This window comes from Tupaia chinensis, unplaced genomic scaffold, assembly GCF_000334495.1.
Source record: "Tupaia chinensis unplaced genomic scaffold, TupChi_1.0 Scaffold138757_1, whole genome shotgun sequence".
Classification (NCBI taxonomy): Eukaryota; Metazoa; Chordata; class Mammalia; order Scandentia; family Tupaiidae; genus Tupaia; species Tupaia belangeri.
In genome coordinates, this window is record NW_006198649.1 from 93,314 (window position 1) to 103,739 (window position 10,426).

The window sequence follows — 10,426 nt, forward strand, 5'->3', positions numbered from 1 at the left end:
GCCGCAATCCCTTCTCCTCCATTCTCCTCTCGGGATCTTGGGCACGCACACACATGCACCCGGCGTGAGTTTTAAGCCACCGGGTCCGGGACACAAACCACGGTCGACTATGTGGGAGTCTAGCGACATAGCCATTACGCTAACTGCTGGTTCCCTCCTGCTAAGTATTCTTGACAAAACCCCACAATATAAAAGTAACACCTAAACCCAATCACTGCACAGTTATTCACCCAAATGCCTTTATGGTATGCAGTGTATTTTTCTGTTAAAAATCTTCACTTTTCTAGTAAAATCTTGTCTTTTCCTACTTTATTCATGGTTATGGCTTCATTCTGCATCTCAGATTGAATCTCCAACGTTAAAGCCCAAGACTGAAAAAAACAAACAAACAACAAACAAACAAAAAAAAACAAGAGCTTCAGACAATGCAACCCAGTTCCCTAGTCAGATAATAAGACAAGATAAAAACCTAAGTAGGAAATGCTACATACTGGGTTTGGCTCTGAGATCCCTAGACCAACGTAGCCAATGATCTTTCCTTAACTAAGCATGCAAGAAAAAGAAACTAAGATGATAGACCACAAAATCCTGTGGAAATTTCTAAAAGCAGAATGTCACAGCCACCACAGCAATAGCTACGTACTGTCCATTTCTGTTTGACACAAACCATTGAACTTAATCTAGTTTGATTAAATCTATTTTGATCCTGGATCCAGTCTAGTTTCTGCTCAAACTCTAATCTAGTTTGGACAAAACTTGCTCAAATAAACTAAGAGAGCTCTAAACACAAGTGTGTGGAGCTCTGAATCTGAGGAAGAACTTAACCAAATCCCCAGTTGCTGCAAGAGAGCAACGGATATGAGTCAGCAGACATTTCTCCTGGCCACTTGATAGTCTTGGAGACACTGAAAGCTCTACTTCAGGTCCTACTCTGACTCCAAAATTGTTAGAATATAAACTTTAAGCAAGTCTAACTTAGCATAGCTTAATTAAGCAAAAAACAGTTCATGAATTGGGTAGGCCCCAGAATGATTTTTGAGGAACTCCAAGGTCCTGTGTGGTCCAATAACTTTGATTGTCAGGACAAGGAAAGTGATGTAAGAAAAATGGTGTCAGTAGGTGGCATGGAGGTTGAGGTGACTGGATCCCACATGACTGGCTTCATGATTTAAGTCCCAGACCCAGCAGTTTAGCAGTCATGAGAAGTTTGTGTACCTATGAGGTAAGGACCCCAGAAGGACAGTGGGGAGGGAGACCACTGAAGTGGCCATCTCCCCTGGGGGGTGGTTTCTCACATTCCCTCTCTCTCTCTTTCCTGTGAGTGTATGTGTCCTACAGTGGACTGAAAAAAAAAAAAGAAAAAACAAAAACAGAAGTGAGAGAAATGAAATACAAAACAGCTGGATTGGTTACAGCTTGGTGTTTGCCTGGATGGACATAGTTTAAAGAGCAAACTATCCGTGGTTGACTGAAGCATGGCTGCCATAACCAGCTATGACTTTCCAATCTGCTTAAAAAACGGATTTTGTTAATGAATGGTTTTGATTTGTTTACAAGAACTCAAGTATAGATTTGTTTATAAGAACTTGAGTACAGAGATCTTTTCAGGCCAATACAGTTTAACAAGATAAAATTATGTTAAATATGTTCCTTATACAAATACAAAACAGGCCAGACCAATGGTGTAGTGGTTCTGGGAAGTGGATTCCACCTGGCAGATCATGGTTCAAATCCCCACCCAGTGACTTGTAAAACATGTTGGGTATGTGTGCATTCATGCCCCAAGTCCTGAGGATGAAGATGAAAGAGAAGGGAATGCAGTATAATCATGCTCTATTAAGGAGTGCTTTCTCATTCTCCTTTTCTCTGTCTCTCTATCTCTATGAAGTATATTTTTAGTAATATTTTTTATTTTTAATTTTTAAGATGTTTTTGCCTTAGAATGCATGTACTTGCCACAGACAGAGAGAGACAGAAAGACAGAGACAGGAAAAGGGAAAGTAAGAAATCACCCCTCTAGGGGGATGGCCATTCCACAGTCCCTTCTCCACACATGTGCAGCATGATTTTAAAGCCACTGTGGCTGGGACTTGATCATGGTCAGTCATGTAGGAATCCAGCAATGTAACCACTATGCCATCTGATGGTCCTAATGATATTTTTTGTTTTCTTTTATTTATTTATTTTCAATTTGACCAGAGAGAGACAGAGCAAGAGAGAGAGAGAGAGACAGAGGAAAGTGAGAAACCAAGCCACTGGGTCCAGGACTGGAACCTCAGTTGGCCATGTGGGAGTCCTGCACCTTTAACCACCACACAACTTGCTGGCCCCATCAATGATATCTTTTAATACCAATATCTCTCAATAGAAATTAAAATTTTTGCCCTCAGTCTAGCTTTTGAAATTTTGTAATGTTTTCTTCACAACTTTACCTAGATAGCTAGAACTTTAAAGTTTTTATACTCATTGAAAGCTGATTGGATTTTTTTTGGGGGGAAAGGGTTTTTTTTTCCTGCTACAGGGCACGTAGGCTCGCATGAAAGACAGAAAGAGACAGAGAGACAGAAAGCAAGAAATCAACTCCCGGGGGGAAGGCCATGCCACAATCCCTTCTCCATTCTCCTCTCGGGATTTTGGGCATGCATGCACATGCGCCCGGCGTGAGTTTAAGCCACCTGGTCTGGGACTCGAACCACAGTTGGCTACGTAGGAGTCCAGTGACATAGCCATTACGCTAACTGCTGGTCCTGAAAGCTGATTGGTTTTGAGAAGCCATATAATTCAGGTTTTCCTATTCACTCGCTGGTCTAAGATTAAATAGTTAAATGACAAGGAATACACAATAGTTAATCTTTACACAGCTTGGGGTTTCATGCCTGAAATGAGCAAATTGTGTCCATGAGTTCAAAGTTTAGATCTTGGAAAAAAAAAAAAAAAAACTGTGTAGTTTTTAAATGAGAGAGAAAGAAAATAGAAAATTATATTTAAAATTTGTACAGAGCAACTTAAGTATTTCACTATTTCACATCTCTCTGTTAACCTCTCTCCATTAACACTGTATATTTCATATTTAGTAGTTATATTACTTGACAAGCTTCACATATTCAAAAAATCAATGTTTATACTTCAGAGTTACTAAATACCACCCCATCATCTGCAAACAGAAGTAGGAAAGAAAAAAGTACAGGGACTTTCCGTTCTCTTGCAAATGTCTCACAAAATGAAAGGAGTAGAAACCCCCACTCAAGAAAGGAACACTTTCACTTCTCTAAATAAATATTTAAAATAACTAATACAGTGTAACAGAACTAGAGTTACCAGAAACCGAAAGACTTAATGTTTATTTAAAAATATCTTTTCTTCATCTGGGTTTTGACCTAATTGAACCATTCAAACTCAAATAGTGACAGGATTAACTTTAATTTGTCAAAGATAGCCAGCAGTGCAGTGTTCTTTTGACATCAATTCTTCATCTACATGGGTAAATATATTTTCATTGATCTACTTTTAAAAGGAAGGGCCATTTTCATTTATGAAGGTAATCTGAACAAGAAACTGGCAGAAAAACCCTCTAAAGCACTCTGCCAATGATTCTAGCAGAGAGAATATTCATTTGGAAAAATTACTGAGTGTCTGAAAGTGTCCAGAGTATGTCGATGCCTTGTCCTTACCAGCTAGGATTCCGAGGTCAGCAGCTCCCAGAGCTTCTCAATGAACCTCTCTCTGGAGAAATCCTTATAAATGTGTATGCTAGATTTTGGTTAAGAAATTCAAATGTCTGCTGAGACTCCACCCTGTGGGGAATTTATTAGCCAATCTTAGTTCCTGTTACCATTTCTAACTTAATCGTAAATCTGTCATAAGAAATCTAAAGAAAATACTACTCTTGCTTACCTTTTCCAAGGCTAGTGGCTCTGCTGAGGAGGCTTCTTACTCTAAGCAGAGTTGCTCTTTAGACTCAGGCAAACACTTCTTTGCCCTCTAACTCTTTAGCTCTTTGGCAAGTGAGTTGGTGAGGTTTTCCTGGGGCTAAGTTCTTTCTGTGTTTTTGTAGATTACCAGAGAGCCCATGTACTTGCCAGAGAGACTGAGAGACAGAAAAAGGGAGCGAGAGAAAGCACTCCCAAATGGGGAGTTGTCATACAGCAATCTCTTCTCTGTTTCTCCATCCTCTGGATTTTGTGCAAATGTGCACGTGCACCAGTGTTTTTCAAGCCACCAATACCAGGTTTCAAACTGTGTTTAGCCATTTAGGATGTAACTCCCCTAATCACTAAGCCAAAGGTCTGGCCCTGGAGTTGAATTCCAAAATTTTTACATTTCTTCTTTACTCTGACCGCTGGAATATGGTAGTACTGGAAGCAAGTCTTTTTTTTTTTTTTTTTTTTCAATTCTAGGGTAATTTCCATGAAATTTTGCTTAACATTGCCATTTATAAAGAACTCGCTTAGAGGTCTTAGCTACACTTTTATTTCTTAAACTTTATAAATTTCTCTTTTGAAAAAATGTCTTTTTTTTATTCATTAATTTTTTTTTTTTCATCCAACTGGTGATGTGGTGGTTGAGGTGATGAGATACCACAAGTTCAACTGTGTCATTTGAGTTCCAGACCCGGTGATTAGAAAACACACCAGGTGCATGCATACGGGTGCTCTAAATCCCAAAAGGAGGAATGAAGCAGAAGAGGTTGTGATGTGGCCATCTCCTATGTGGGGAAGTGATTTCTCACTTTCTTTCTCTTTTTCTCTCTCTCACTCTCTCTGTCTCTCTGGTGACTGCACATGCACACCGGCAAAGTAGAAAAAGGAAAAAAATATATATTTAATGCATTCTTTGCACCAGGCACAAAGAATAATACCAGGGATATAATGGTGAACAAAATTTTTATAATAACACAAAGTTAGGACCAGTGGGTGGAGTGATGGTTATGTCACTGCACTCCCATGTAGTCGACCGTGGTTCAAGTACGAGACCCGATGACTTAAAACTCATCAGGTGTGTCTGTGTGCATATCCCAGTTCCTGAGAGGAGCATGAAGCAGAAGGGATTGCAGCATGGCTGACTCCCCAGGGAATGATTTCTTGCTTTGTGTCTCTCTCTTTGTCTCTCTGGTGAGCACACATGCTCTATAGCAAAAACCTCTCTAAAAATAAAAAAATAGGGACCAATGGATGGTGTAATGGATATGTCACTGGATTCCCATGTAGTCAACTGCAGTTCGAGTCCTGGAGCTGGTGACTTAAAACTCATACCAGGTGCATGTGCATGTGTGTCTAAGATCCTAAGAAGAGAATGGAGGAGAAGGGACAGTGGTGTGACCGTCTCCTTTGGAGGGTGATTTCTTACTTTCTGTCTCTCTCTGTGTCTCCAGGAAGCACACACGTCCCATAGCAAAAATCTCTTTAAAGAATAAATAAATAAATAATAAAAAGCTCTCTCTCTCTCTCTCTCTCTCTCTCTCTCTGTCTTTATATATATATATATATAAAACACCACAAAGGCCTACAAATATAAAGAAATTGTGAGATAGCTTCTTTTGGGGAGGTGTGAAAAAAAGACCTACTGTAAGACCAGTTGTATAGGTAAACAGTGCCCTCCATTCCCTTTCTGGAAAGAGGAACATAAAGTTATTGCCAGAATAAGTTGGACCAATTCAGAACTGTCCATTAATTTTCAAGTATGAATCTCACCTACAACTTGTTTTTGAAAGGCAGAGACTATGATTTTATGTGAGAGTCTTGCTTATGAATGAGCTGAGCATTTATTGAATTAGTGAATTGAAAATAATATAATTCATTACCTCTCATAAAAATTTATGACTGGGAACCAGCAGTTGGCGTAATGGCTATGTTGCTGGACTCCCACGTAGTCGACCGCGGTTCACGTCCCGGGCCCGGGGGCTTAAAACTCACGCTGGGCGCGTGTGCGTGCGTGCCCAAGATCCCGAGAGGAGAATGTAGGAGAAGGGATTGCGGCGTGACCATCCCCCCTGGGGGGTGATTTCTCGCTTTCTGTCTCTATGTCTCTCTCTGTCTGTCTGGCGAGCACACGAGCCCTATAGTGAAAATCTCTCCAAAAACAAACAAACAAAAAATTATGACTATAGATATACAACGGGACTTCAAAAAGCTTGTGGAAGAGGGAATTAAAGTATAAATTTATTTGGGGGAAAAACAAAACAAACAAAAAGCGTACTTTTTTTCATGATATGCATTTTCCGTGAACTTTTTGAGGATTCCTCTGTATGGAAGTTTGTTCTAAAAGGTAATTCTTCAGGCTTGCTCTCCATGGGTAGGCCAGTGCCTAGCATTTAGCAGGTTTTAGACAATATTTCCTGGATGATTAACTGAATTAAACTGAATCAGTACAGCAAACTCTTAGAAGAATCCAAGGCTAGGACCAGCAGATGGTGTGGCAGTTTCATTCATGGACTCCCACATGGACTACAACAGTTTGAGTCCTGGACTCTAGGCTTAAAACTCATGTAGGGCACATGTGAATTCATGTCCAAGATCCCAAGAAAAGAATGGAGAAGGAACTGTGGTGTGGTCAACCCCCTTGGCGAGTGATTTTTTGCTTTATCTCTCTCTCTCTCTCTCTCTTTCTCTCTCTATTCTCTCTCTCTTTGGACAGTTCCTGTGCCTAAGGTAAAAACCTCCCCCAAAAAAGAAAATGTGTAGTCTGTTTACCCCAGCTACAGGCATTTTATAGGTTGGAAACCACATGGGAAGCCCTAATTTTGATCCGAGGCCAAGCTAAACACATTGGGCATGATCACACATGCCTGGAATCCTAGCCAACTAGGAAACTAGACCAAGAGGATTGCGACACATAAGATCCTGTCAAAAACATCTATCTGTTTCTGTTCTATTCTCTTTCTCTCCCATAAAAGAAAAATAAATAAATAAATAAATAAATAAATAAATAAATAAATAAAACTGGAGTCTTAAACTTGGGTGGCTAGGAAATTTCACATTACTCTGTTTATTTTAGAAGCTTGCTTTGCAATCTTCTGGAGGAAAATTTAGTAAGACATTCGTCCTTCCTTCTTTTCTTTCTTTCTCTCTTTCTTTCTTATTTTTTACATTCAGCCACTGTATATCATTACAGCATTTCAAATGGATTTTTCCATTACTAAAACACTGTTTAGTGAGTCATTCTTGGGACTCTCCATTTCTCTTTAAGCAGAGTGGTGGGAAGTTCCCAAATGTTTCCCATAGAGCAAAATACTCTGGGAGGGGCCAAGGAGCTTCGTTCTATGAGTCCTTCTGCCTCTGTCCTTTCCTCACCCCATCCTATCCTGCATACCCTAGAACTCTTCCCTTCCTCTTGCGGATAACTAGTATAGCATAACGCAAGCTTTCTCAAATGCTAGCTCAGCAAGTGCTCCTGGAGTAACAGATTCTAAGAACAAGAAATGCAGACTCTTCTCTCAACGAATAAAGACAAATATCAAGAACAGAGCACACACACACACACAGACACACACACACACACACACACACACGAGCTCTCTTTGCTCTACACTTCCTTCCCTCTTCATTTTCTCCTCTCCCCTTTTTTCTTTACCCACTCCTTCGATTCCCCGTTTTCTTGCTTTCCTTTCCCTTTTCTCTCCGCCTCATGCTCTCCCACCCCATTCTTCTTTCCCCCTTTCCCCAGTCCATCTTCCCTTGTCTTTCCTCCCTTTCATTCCTTCTCTCTTTTTCTTCTTTGTTCTTTCCCCTTAGCTTTCCTTTGTCATCTCTTCCCATCTCTTCTCTTTTTCTGCTCCTCTTTCCACATCTTCCTCCTTCTCTTCTTCCTTTCCTTCACTTCTGTCTTTTTATGTTGGTTTATCTATTCCTCTCATGAATGAGAGAAAGAGAGAGAAACAGATGACAGCACCACCAGTAGGATCTCCCAATCCACCCTCAGCCTCAGCCAGCCCAGAATCACTGGCACATGTGTGCCTGGAGTACTCAACGGCATCTACAGATGTGAACCCATAACTTCTGTAAGGAAAAGCAGTTCAGAGTAGTCTCTGGAAGGCAAGTTCCATCCGGGTATTAAAGGTTCTACTAGAGAATAAGCCCGAGACTTTGATTACACCCCATACCCATCAGGGTTATTGCCCCAGAATGCAAGTTTTAATGCAAACAAGCTGTGATGCTGCCAATGTATTATAGATTTTACAACATGAACCCTAGCCTTTTTTCTCAGTATTCTTGAGTTTATGATGTAATGAATAAGGTATAGCCAATCTGTTGCCTGCATTATTTTAAATGAATATAAATTCTTGATGAACAGTAAACTCCCACTCTTCTGTTATTTCTCTTTATTATATAAACCAGCTTTTAGGATTTTTTTTTTAAGTGCCAGAGGAAATATGTGTTCACCAAAGAGAGAGAGAGAGAGTTCCCCAATAGATATGGGTACCTGCAAGTCCATTTCTCTATCCTGTTGGGATTTGGTCCACACACACATAATCTGCCTGGTATATTTGTCAAGCCAGATGGCTAGGAGTCAAAACATGGTTGGCCTTGTGGTATCTAGTTGCCTTAACCACTAGGCTATGAGCTGGTCACCTCAGTCTTTTTAGGGTAACACTTCTATGCTTTTTTTTCTCCATTGCTCCACCCACCATACTCACTTCTATAAAGGGGAAAGCAAAGCAAACTAATATGCTAATGAATCATTGGCTACATGTGAACTATATGTTCTCTTTCCTGTTAGGTAAATGTGTGTGTGTGTGTGTGTGTGTGTGTGTGTATTCTGGTTAGTAGAAAAAATTCTAGTAATGAGCAGGGACTTTCCTATCCTAACTATGTAGTGTTCTCAGTTTTATTTGTTTGTTTGTTTTTGTTTTTGTTTTGTTTTCTTGAGAAGTTTTTGCTATAGGTCACGTGCACTTGCCAGAAAGACAGAGAACGACAGAGAGACAGAAAGCGAGAAATCACCCTGAGGGGATGGCCATGCCGCAATCCCTTCTCCTCCATTCTCCTCTCAGGATCTTGGGCATACACCCACATGCGCCCGGCATGAGTTTTAAGCCACCAGGTCCGGGACTCGAACCTCGGTTGACTACGTGGGAGTCTAGCTACATAGCCATTATGCTAAGTGCTGGTCCCTGTAGTGTTCTCAGTTTTTCACAGGGAAATACAAAGGTTCATTATAAGCAAATGATACTTTGCTAGTTACTGATAAAATTCATTTAGAAACTTAAATTTCTATAACCTATTCACTGATTCCTAGATCAGAACTTTTCCCTCACTATTAAATTCACAGAGGCTTCAAGGCAATCTGTACTTAATGTTCAAGCAGGAAAATTTTGGTAGTTCTCAATATTATATGTGTGCATGTCAATTTGCCCCAAAGTCTAATTGTTTACATGAGAAATTTAAACTAATGAAAGATCAACTGTTTTTCCTCTGTATTCAAATACTAAGATAATAATATAATTAGAGCTGAGCTACAAATTTTCCAAAATAATTTTGAAAAAAGTAAATGCTTTAACATTGCTGTTCCCATTTTAATGAAACATGATGTCTGAATACCCAGAACGATGATTAATTAGTAAATCACCATTAAGAATTTTAAAACTCCCACTGTACAACAAGGGTTGGCCTTCAAATAAACCATTTTATAGTAGTACTTTTTGTTCTTATTATTTGTTTAATAGGGCTTTGATGAAAATAACATTGTTACTGCTATTATCACCCCCTTAATAAATAGCTACAAGTTCCCTAAGGTTGCTGTAAAACAGAGAACACAGAGTAACTCTAGTCATGTTAACATCATTGATTTTAGAACATCTTGGACATTGTGATGACTCTTTGAAAATGAGGACAGACACTACAAATCTCCACCTGAGGACAAAGCTTTTATAGCTGAATTTATTTTCCCCCATAGAACAAAGTACAATACAAAATGCCCTCCTTTTACCATAATGACTGATATCTCATAAAAACATTGTTTTAATATAAAAGATAACTCTCAGGAAAGTTAATGAATGGTAGAGACTTGGGGATGTCTCTAGATTCTCCTGTAACATTTGACTTTCTTCCTGTGTAAGGCAAAGTGATTTTTAGCCTCACTAATGAATGCTATAAAAGTTCCCATTGTGGATATGTCCTGAGTCTGAACACCAGCTTTACCAATCATTTGTGACTTCCCATAGCTTAGAGTATATACCTGCTAAAGTACAGCAAATTTATACGTTTTCTTAATCCTCCCCTGTAGACAAGGAGAAAGATTTTTACTAGACTAGAATCCAAACAATGTCACTGTAATCTCTCAAGCCAAAAGGAAAATTTTTAAAAGAATTCTTTAGATAAGAAGATGAAGTGTAAAAGGAAACATTAGAAAGGTATGAGTATAAAAAGGGCTGGTCCATGGCATATCTGTAATGTGCTGCTTCAAAGAAGCTGGATCCCACATGGTGACC